The sequence below is a fragment of the Thalassophryne amazonica genome, chromosome 10 (assembly GCF_902500255.1).
Source record: "Thalassophryne amazonica chromosome 10, fThaAma1.1, whole genome shotgun sequence".
Classification (NCBI taxonomy): Eukaryota; Metazoa; Chordata; class Actinopteri; order Batrachoidiformes; family Batrachoididae; genus Thalassophryne; species Thalassophryne amazonica.
This window is the reverse complement of record NC_047112.1, coordinates 102890161-102900624: the sequence shown is the minus strand read 5'-3', so window position 1 is coordinate 102900624 and position 10464 is coordinate 102890161. Positions and strand designations below refer to the sequence as shown.

The following is a 10464-nucleotide window of genomic DNA, read 5'->3' as shown; positions in this document are numbered from 1 at the left end:
AACCTAAAATGGCGCCATGTTCTGAGTTGACGCCACTCTCTCTAATCAAGGCACTCTACTACAATCTATCTATCTATCTATCTATATATATATATATATATATATATATATCTATATATATATATATATATATATATACGAGGTCTATTAGGTAATAAACTGACCCTTTTATTATTTTTTTTAACTATATGGATTTGAATGACGTGCGATTCCACCAATCATGCTTGAACCCTCGTGCGCATGCGTGAGTTTTTCACGCATGTCGGTGACGTCATTTCCCTGTGGGCAGGCCTTGAGTGAGATGTGGTCCCGCCCTCTCGGCTGAATTCCTTTGTTTCACACGCTGCTCCAGACGGCGCGCGTTGCTTTATCAAAATTTTTTCTGGACCTGTGAGGAATATCCGAGTGGACACTATTCGAGAAATTAAGCTGGTTTTCGGTGAAAAGTTTAACGGCTGATGAGAGATTATCGGGTGTTTCTGTCGCTGTAAGGACTTATATATAGGATATATATAGGATATATATATATATATAAAGCGCCAAATCACAACAAACTTGGCCCAAGTCACTCCACTCAAATAAGGACCAACCTTGCCGACCCCCAGAGCAAGCACTAGGCAACTGTGGTGAGGAAAAACTCAAGCAGACCAGGCTCTCGGGGGTGACCCTCTGCTTGGGCCGTTCCATATATACCTATATACGTACATACGAGGGCTGTCAATAAAGTAACGGTCCTTTTTATTTTTTTCAAAAACTATATGGATTTCATTCATATGTTTTTACGTCAGACATGCTTGAACCCTTGTGCGCATGCGTGAGTTTTTCCACGCCTGTCGGTGACATCATTCGCCTGTGAGCACTCCTTGTGGGAGGAGTCGTCCAGCCCCTCGTCGGAATTCCTTTGTCTGAGAAGTTGCTGAGAGACTGGCGCGTTGTTTGATCAAAATTTTTTCTAAACCTGTGAGACACATCGAAGTGGACACGGTTCGAAAAATTAAGCTGGTTTTCAGTGAAAATTTTAACGGCTGATGAGAGATTTTGAGGTGATTCTGTCGCTTTAAGGACTTCCCACGGTGCGAGACGTCGCGCAGCGCTCTCAGCCGCCGTCGTCAGCCTGTTCAAGCTGAAAACCTCCACATTTCAGGCTCTATTGATCCAGGACGTCGTGAGAGAACAGAGAAGTTTCAGAAGAAGTCGGTTTCAGCATTTTATCCGGATATTCCACTGTTAAAGGAGATTTTTTGAAAGACGTGCGGACGGGTCCGCGCGTTGGGACGCAGCCGCCGCGACGCTCCGCCACAGGAAAAACACCTCTGTTGAAAGCCTTAAGGACAAGTTGGAACATGTCCTGCCTGTTAAACAATTTCTCACATACTCACTCCACTGAAAGCCATCAAAAGCCGCCTGGATTTTACAAATGGTTATCAACACGGAGGTGTTTTTCCTGTGCCGCCGCACCGCATCGGCTGCGTCCCGATGCGCGGATCCGTCCGCACGTCTTTCATTAAAAAAAATCTCCTTTAACAGTGGAATATCCGGATAAAATGCTGAAACCGACTTCTTCTGAAACTTCTCTGTTCTCTCACGACGTCCTGGATCAATAGAGCCTGAAATGTGGAGGTTTTCAGCTTGAACAGGCTGACGACGGCGGCTGAGAGCACTGAGCGACGTCTTGCACCGTGGGAAGTCCTTAAAGCGACAGAATGACCTCAAAATCTCTCATCAGCCGTTAAAATTTTCACTGAAAACCAGCTTAATTTTTCGAACCGTGTCCACTTCGATGTGTCTCACAGGTTTAGAAAAAATTTTGATCAAACAACGCGCCAGTCTCTCAGCAACTTCTCAGACAAAGGAATTCCGACGAGGGGCTGGACGACTCCTCCCACAAGGAGTGCTCACAGGCGAATGACGTCACCGACAGGCGTGGAAAAACTCACGCATGCGCACGAGGGTTCAAGCATGTCTGATGTAAAAACATATGAATGAAATCCATATAGTTTTTGAAAAAAATAAAAAGGACCCTTACTTTATTGACAGCCCTTGTATATGCATTAACATACACATATATATATATATATATATATACATTTATACACACACATGTACACACTCACATATACACCTATATACATACCCACTAACACATAAATATATATATATATATATATATATATATATGCAAATCATATATATATATACTGTTGGTCCATTGGGAACCAGCTCCCAATTCAGATCAGGGAGACAGACACCCTCTCTACTTTTAAGATTAGGCTTAAAACTTTCCTTTTTGCTAAAGCTTATAGTTAGGGCTGGATCAGGTGACCCTGAACCATCCCTTAGTTATGCTGCTATAGACGTAGACTGCTGGGGGGTTCCCATGATGCACTGTTTCTTTCTCTTTTTGCTCTGTATGCACCACTCTGCATTTAATCATTAGTGATCGATCTCTGCTCCCCTCCACAGCATGTCTTTTTCCTGGTTCTCTCCCTCAGCCCCAACCAGTCCCAGTAGAAGACTGCCCCTCCCTGAGCCTGGTTCTGCTGGAGGTTTCTTCCTGTTAAAAGGGAGTTTTTCCTTCCCACTGTAGCCAAGTGCTTGCTCACAGGGGATTGTTTTGACCGTTGGGGTTTTACATAATTATTGTATGGCCTTGCCTTACAATATAAAGCGCCTTGGGGCAACTGTTTGTTGTGATTTGGCGCTATATAAAAAAAAATTGATTGATTGATTGATTGATATATATATATATATATATATCAATCAATCAATATATGATATATATACATATACCTACACATACATACATACATACCTATACACATACATACATATATATATATATATATATATATATATATATATATATATATATGTATAAAATGTAAATGAGTCCACCCACCACTTTAATCATATCTTAGATCTTGTTCTGACTTATGGTATGGAAATAGAAGACTTAACAGTATTCCCTGAAAACTCCATTCTGTCTGATCATTTCTTAATAACATTTACATTTACTCTGATGGACTACCCAGCAGTGGGGAATAAGTTTCATTACACTAGAAGTCTTTCAGAAAGTGCTGTAACTAGGTTTAAGGATATGATTCCTTCTTTATGTTCTCTAATGCCATATACCAACACAGTGCAGAGTAGCTACCTAAACTCTGTAAGTGAGATAGAGTATCTCGTCAATAGTTTTACATCCTCATTGACGACAACTTTGGATGCTGTAGCTCATCTGAAAAAGAGAGCTTTAAATCAGAAGTGCCTGACTCCGTGGTATAACTCACAAACTCGTAGCTTAAAGCAGATAACCCGTAAGTTGGAGAGGAAATGGCGTCTCTCTAATTTAGAAGATCTTCACTTAGCCTGGAAAAGGAGTCTGTTGCTCTATAAAAAAAGCCCTCCGTAAAGCTAGGACATCTTTGTACTCATCACTAATTGAAGAAAATAAGAACAACCCCAGGTTTCTTTTCAGCACTGTAGCCAGGCTGACGAAGAGTCTATTGAGCTGAGTATTCCATTAACTTTAACTAGTAATGACTTCATGACTTTCTTTGCTAACAAAATTTTAACTATTAGAGAAAAAATTACTCATAACCATCCCAAAGACGTATCGTTATCTTTGGCTGCTTTCAGTGATGCCGGTATTTGGTTAGACGCTTTCTCTCCGATTGTCCTGTCTGAGTTATTTTCATTAGTTACTTCATCCAAACCATCAACATGTTTATTAGACCCCATTCCTACCAGGCTGCTCAAGGAAGCCCTACCATTATTTAATGCTTTGATCTTAAATATGATCAATCTATCTTTGTTAGTTGGCTATGTACCACAGGCTTTTAAGGTGGCAGTAATTAAACCATTACTTAAAAAGCCATCACTTGACCCAGCTATCTTAGCTAATTATAGGCCAATCTCCAACCTTCCTTTTCTCTCAAAAATTCTTGAAAGGGTAGTTGTAAAACAGCTAACTGATCATCTGCAGAGGAATGGTCTATTTGAAGAGTTTCGGTCAGGTTTTAGAATTCATCATAGTACAGAAACAGCATTAGTGAAGGTTACAAATGATCTTCTTATGGCCTCGGACAGTGGACTCATCTCTGTGCTTGTTCTGTTAGACCTCAGTGCTGCTTTTGATACTGTTGACCATAAAATTTTATTACAGAGATTAGAGCATGCCATAGGTATTAAAGGCACTGCGCTGCGGTGGTTTGAATCATATTTGTCTAATAGATTACAATTTGTTCATGTAAATGGGGAATCTTCTTCACAGACTAAAGTTAATTATGGAGTTCCACAAGGTTCTGTGCTAGGACCAATTTTATTCACTTTATACATGCTTCCCTTAGGCAGTATTATTAGATGGTATTGCTTAAATTTTCATTGTTACGCAGATGATACCCAGCTTTATCTATCCATGAAGCCAGAGGACACACACCAATTAGTTAAACTGCAGGATTGTCTTACAGACATAAAGACATGGATGACCTCTAATTTCCTGCTTTTAAACTCAGATAAAACTGAAGTTATTGTACTTGGCCCCACAAATCTTAGAAACATGGTGTCTAACCAGATCCTTACTCTGGATGGCATTACCCTGACCTCTAGTAATACTGTGAGAAATCTTGGAGTCATTTTTGATCAGGATATGTCATTCAAAGCGCATATTAAACAAATATGTAGGACTGCTTTTTTGCATTTACGCAATATCTCTAAAATTAGAAAGGTCTTGTCTCAGAGTGATGCTGAAAAACTAATTCATGCATTTATTTCCTCTAGGCTGGACTATTGTAATTCATTATTATCAGGTTGTCCTAAAAGTTCCCTAAAAAGCCTTCAGTTAATTCAAAATGCTGCAGCTAGAGTACTGACGGGGTCTAGAAGGAGAGAGCATATCTCACCCATATTGGCCTCTCTTCATTGGCTTCCTGTTAATTCTAGAATAGAATTTAAAATTCTTCTTCTTACTTATAAGGTTTTGAATAATCAGGTCCCATCTTATCTTAGGGACCTTGTAGTACCATATCACCCCAATAGAGCGCTTCGCTCTCAGACTGCAGGCTTACTTGTAGTTCCTAGGGTTTGTAAGAGTAGAATGGGAGGCAGAGCCTTCAGCTTTCAGGCTCCTCTCCTGTGGAACCAGCTCCCAATTCAGATCAGGGAGACAGACACCCTCTCTACTTTTAAGATTAGGCTTAAAACTTTCCTTTTTGCTAAAGCTTATAGTTAGGGCTGGATCAGGTGACCCTGAACCATCCCTTAGTTATGCTGCTATAGACGTAGACTGCTGGGGGGTTCCCATGATGCATTGTTTCTTTCTCTTTTTGCTCTGTATGCACCACTCTGCATTTAATCATTAGTGATTTATCTCTGCTCCCCTCCACAGCATGTCTTTTTCCTGGTTCTCTCCCTCAGCCCCAACCAGTCCCAGCAGAAGACTGCCCCTCCCTGAGCCTGGTTCTGCTGGAGGTTTCTTCCTGTTAAAAGGGAGTTTTTCCTTCCCACTGTAGCCAAGTGCTTGCTCACAGGGGGTCGTTTTGACCGTTGGGGTTTTACATAATTATTGTATGGCCTTGCCTTACAATATAAAGCGCCTTGGGGCAACTGTTTGTTGTGATTTGGCGCTATATAAAAAAATTGATTGATTGATTGATCGATCTCTGCTCCCCTCCACAGCATGTCTTTTTCCTGGTTCTCTCCCTCAGCCCCAACCAGTCCCAGCAGAAGACTGCCCCTCCCTGAGCCTGGTTCTGCTGGAGGTTTCGTCCTGTTAAAAGGGAGTTTTTCCTTCCCACTGTAGCCAAGTGCTTGCTCACAGGGGGTCGTTTTGACCGTTGGGGTTTTACATAATTATTGTATGGCCTTGCCTTACAATATAAAGCGCCTTGGGGCAACTGTTTGTTGTGATTTGGAGCTATATAAAAAAAAAATTGATTGATTGATATATATATATATATATATATATATAATATATATATATATATATATATATATATATATATATATATATATATATATATATATATATATATATATATATATATATATTCGAGGATTACCAGTATAATCCAAAATTTTAGTCGCATAGGGCTGCAGGACTGCTGGCTACTGAACACAGGGTGCCAGACGGACCGTGAGATGCCATGTCTGAAGCTGATGCAGCACATTGCAGTCTGTGTTTGGAGTGAATATTACCTTGGGAACAGGCCCACTGACAGCATGTGGAATGCTGGATGACCCCTGCCTGTGGCATAAACGCCTGTGTGGACTTCTCATCAAATGCATCTTTTTGTTATGTTATGTTGTTTTGATTTCCTGTTTTCTGTTCAGCTTTGGAAGACTTTGTAAAACCTTATAACTGTTAGAATGGCCTAAGCAGTGGGTCACCTCTTTGAGTCTGGTCTGCTTGAGATTTCTTCATCAATATCACCAGAGGGAGTTTTTCCTTACCACTGTGACCTGTGTGCTTGCTCTAGGGGTTGGTAAGGTTAGACCTTACTTGTGTGATGCGCCTTGAGGCAGCATTGCTGTGATTTGGTCCTATATAAAATGAAATTAATTGAAAGTGATAAATCAAATGAGTGTTTAGTTTGGATTTGAAAGACTCCACTGCTGTTGTGTTTTTTAGTGACTCATGTTTCTGCTCTATGTGCCTCGTTATTTACAGGATTTAAAAAAAAAAATACAAATTAGATACGCAATTCATTTTGATTAATTAATCACAAAAAAAGAGAGCATCAGGACATTCAAATCTGTTCAAAAATTTTATGTTATAGTCCAAGCTTTCGGTCAGAAAACCTTCAGGCCTAAAAGGGCAACAGTGAGTGCAGCAATACAAAGATCTGGGAGAACATCACTTGATTAGTCTAAATGTGAAATACCTGTGTCTGTCAGCAGACCTTCTTCAGGGCCCCTTCACACATAACACTAAGTTGGGTGAAAGAAGCAGAAACCGTCCGAAAAAGGACAAAAAAAAAATGAATTGGCAAACCGCAAAATGCACACTCGTGTGCATGAAACCATGCAGCATGTGAGAACCGTGCAAGCATGTGAGATGTGATACCATACCTCGCTCACACAGTAGTGGAAGCAATCACATGTTGGAGAAATGTCCATAAATCAACGTGTAAGGACAAAATGACAGAACATTATAAGAACAATGAATGTACTGTTTAAATATAAGACAATCAAGTTACTGGCAATGATTTTGTGTGTAAAAAAACACACACACACACACACACACACACACACACACACACACACACACACACACACACACACACACACACACACACACACACAAAGCAATGTTTACTGTCACTCTTGCGGCACTCTGGCAAAACAATTTCCTTCAGGATTAATAAAGTGCTTTTCATATGATTTTTGTAAAGTACTATTCATATGATGTGTAAGTGATGCCTGATGACTTGACGGTCTGTGTTCACAATGACAAAACAAATGGATTTCGTTTTGCCTGGTAAAATATTTAATTCCTGTTGTAAAGAGTAGACAATACAAGTATCATCCTTCTGTTCCTCTGTATATGAACCATCGCCATGGGTATAAACAAGAAAGTAATCAACTAACATGACTCAATACTCATATCATGGACACATCAGCGGCTCTGTGTGTCCATCTGTCCAGCACGTGGCACGCTGTAGGACACCGCATCATGTGGACTATAACTCAAGTGGTAGACATGACATTTGGATTGCTAGCTGAGCTTTCACATGATCAGACGGATATTCTCGCAATGGGACAGCCTGGCTGATGATGTCCAGTGTGCACTGACGTGCTCGCTCCTGACCGCATTGCAAAGATGACATATGTTTTTATGTATTACCATGTGAGGACAGGATACATGCGCATCACAGTGGAGTGTTGAGACATGATGGTGTTCTCCAGGTGGAGTTGCAGTCCGGCTTATATAGTGGTGTAGATGAGTGACAGCTGGTGCGATGAGTGACAGCTGTCACTTCTTCTGGGTCTGGCGCCCTCTCCTGCTTGGAGCCCACACTCCAAGCAGGGCGCCCTCTGGTGGTGGTGGGCCAGCAGTACCTCCTCTTCAGCGGCCCACATAACAAGCTGCTCAGTACTGTGTCCTCGCCTGACCGTCCGGCTGATACCTAGGTTAATTTTTTTTTCTTCAAAATTTTCCCAAGTGTTTTTTTAAACAGAGCTAGGAATTTTCAACACAGCATTTCTAAACATCTTAGTTTTATTTTGGATGATTACATTATTTTACTTTGCACACTGAAACAAAATTATTTCACAAAAACTACCAGGGTCAAAATTATCAGCCCCCTTAAGAACTGACCTTTTAGGTGAAACATAGCTCAAACCACTGTTGTACAATGATGTGCTTTAACTTTATTAAAGTAATGCTCAAAGCTTGTAAAATCAAGTTAAAACTGAGGGTACATACAGTATAAAAATTCAGTAAGAGTTGAGAAAGTATCAAAAGAAATCAATTTAGACTTGAGAAAAAGAATTTCTGATGTTCACAGAGCAGTAGAACGAGTTATCACAGCCTTTCCAACTGGAGTGAAAAGTGTCATCAAGTACAGAACAAGCCTGGCAAAGGTAGGAAGCAAAGAAATTTCAAAGAGTCTGGAAAGAAGACCCCAGAACAACTGCCAAGACACTAGTGAATGACTTAGCCAAGTCGGCAAGTGTAGTGTCAAAGAAGACAATCACTACAGCACACTACACTAAGGACAACCTGGAGAAAGATTATGCATCATGGAAGTTTGTCCTTTGGTCCGAGGAGATGAAATGAGAGCTCTTTAGCCATAGGGATGTTGCTTATGTTTGGAGAAAGAATAGAGAGACATATAATCCAAAGAACACCATTCCCACAGTGAAACACAGCAGTGGGAGTATGATGCTGTGGGGATGCTTCAGTGCATCTGGAACTGGGAATCTTCTCAAGGTGGAAGGAATCATGAAAAAAGAAGGATATCTGAAGATTTTGAAAGAAAACCTCAAGCAGTTAGCAGCTAAACTGGATCTGGGTTGTCACTTTGTCTTCCAATACCACAATGACCCAAAACATACATCGCCATCTCCAGAAGACCAAAGTGAACATTACTGATTCGCCTGCACAAAGCCCTGAGTTGAATCTCTTTGAAAATCTGTAGGGTGAACTGAACACCAAAGTCCATGCCAGAAGACCATCAAATTTGGAGGATCTTGAGAGATTCACCAAAGAAGACTGGGATGGGATTTCTCAGGAGACATGTCTGGGACTTGGTGAAAACTACAACAAACAACTGCAGGCTGTTATCCAGCAAAAAGGACACACATCTGACTATTAGCATCAGAGGGCTATTAATTTCAACCATGGTAATTTTGTGTTAAATAATGTAAGCATCCAAAATAAAACTAAGATGTTCAGAAGTGCTGTGTTGAAAATTCTGTTCAAAAAGCACTTGGGAAAGTTTTAAGAAAACATTAAATTAAATGGGGGGGGGGGGGGGGGGGGGGGGGGGGGGGCGCTGATAATTTTGCCCTAATCATCTGTACGGTGTGTATGGAGACAGTAAAACATCAAGCACGTAATACATTATACTTGTAGAAAAATCAAGGAAATCATAATAGAAATAGGTCGTATGTGTTGGCACTTGTCTTGGTTTACATATTCCAAAAGGAGTGAGAAGTGCAGAATTTTTCCCACCTTTTCTCCATGAGACTTTCATTAATATAGTTATCCAGCTTCCTTATCAATCTGGACCTGATTTTTTTAAAAATTTCCCTTAAGTTATTTAAATATAGTAGATATTACCTATGACTACTTTTTGTTTTTCAGTCGAAGTTGCCACAGCAGATCTGCATCTTAATCTGGCACACTGGATGCCCTTCCTGACACAACTCCACATTACATGGAGAATGGGCAGGGGTGGTCTGGAACTAGGGACTTCCTGTCCTGGAAACAAGTGCACTAACTGCTTGGCCAACGCACTACTGTAACCACGTACTACTACTACAATAAATGGGAGAATTGGCTGAGGCAAAGAAGCAGCAGCTGCCAAATTTGGAGTGTAATCTCACTCCAAACTGTTGATGAAACTTGACATATGAGCCCTGCTCGTATTTCCTGCAATTTTTCTTATATAATAATAATATGTGAACAATGAATGTAATGAATTTTGGAATGTAAACAATTAAATGGTACTTTACATTCACTAATTACGTGAAGGAAGCTGGTCCGCGTTTCATTTCACTGCCCATTTGTAACTGTGAAACTGTTTTGTGTTAACACCACACCATCAGCGATATTAAGTGACATCAAAGGACACTGAAGACATTTAGTGTTGGATTAGCTGTGATTGATGGGTTGTGGTTCACCAGCTGCCTGCTCTCAGATCCAGGGCTGGTTGGTGGAAGGCTTTGATTGTGTTTACCAAAACTGCTCGACTCCAATCCATGATGGGATTCTGTGCCCTTGGCAAGAAAAACAAAGCAATC

General features: G+C 40.6%; 1 long non-coding RNA gene across 1 annotated transcript; it reads left to right on the top strand.

Annotated features, from left to right (window-relative positions):
- The first annotated feature begins 295 nt into the window (after nucleotides 1-295).
- On the top strand, nucleotides 296-8699 carry LOC117518048. The gene is made up of 3 exons (XR_004562899.1): nucleotides 296-306; nucleotides 6580-6585; nucleotides 8616-8699. It is a non-coding gene; the product is annotated as an uncharacterized LOC117518048 (long non-coding RNA).
- The last annotated feature ends 1765 nt before the right edge of the window (nucleotides 8700-10464 follow it).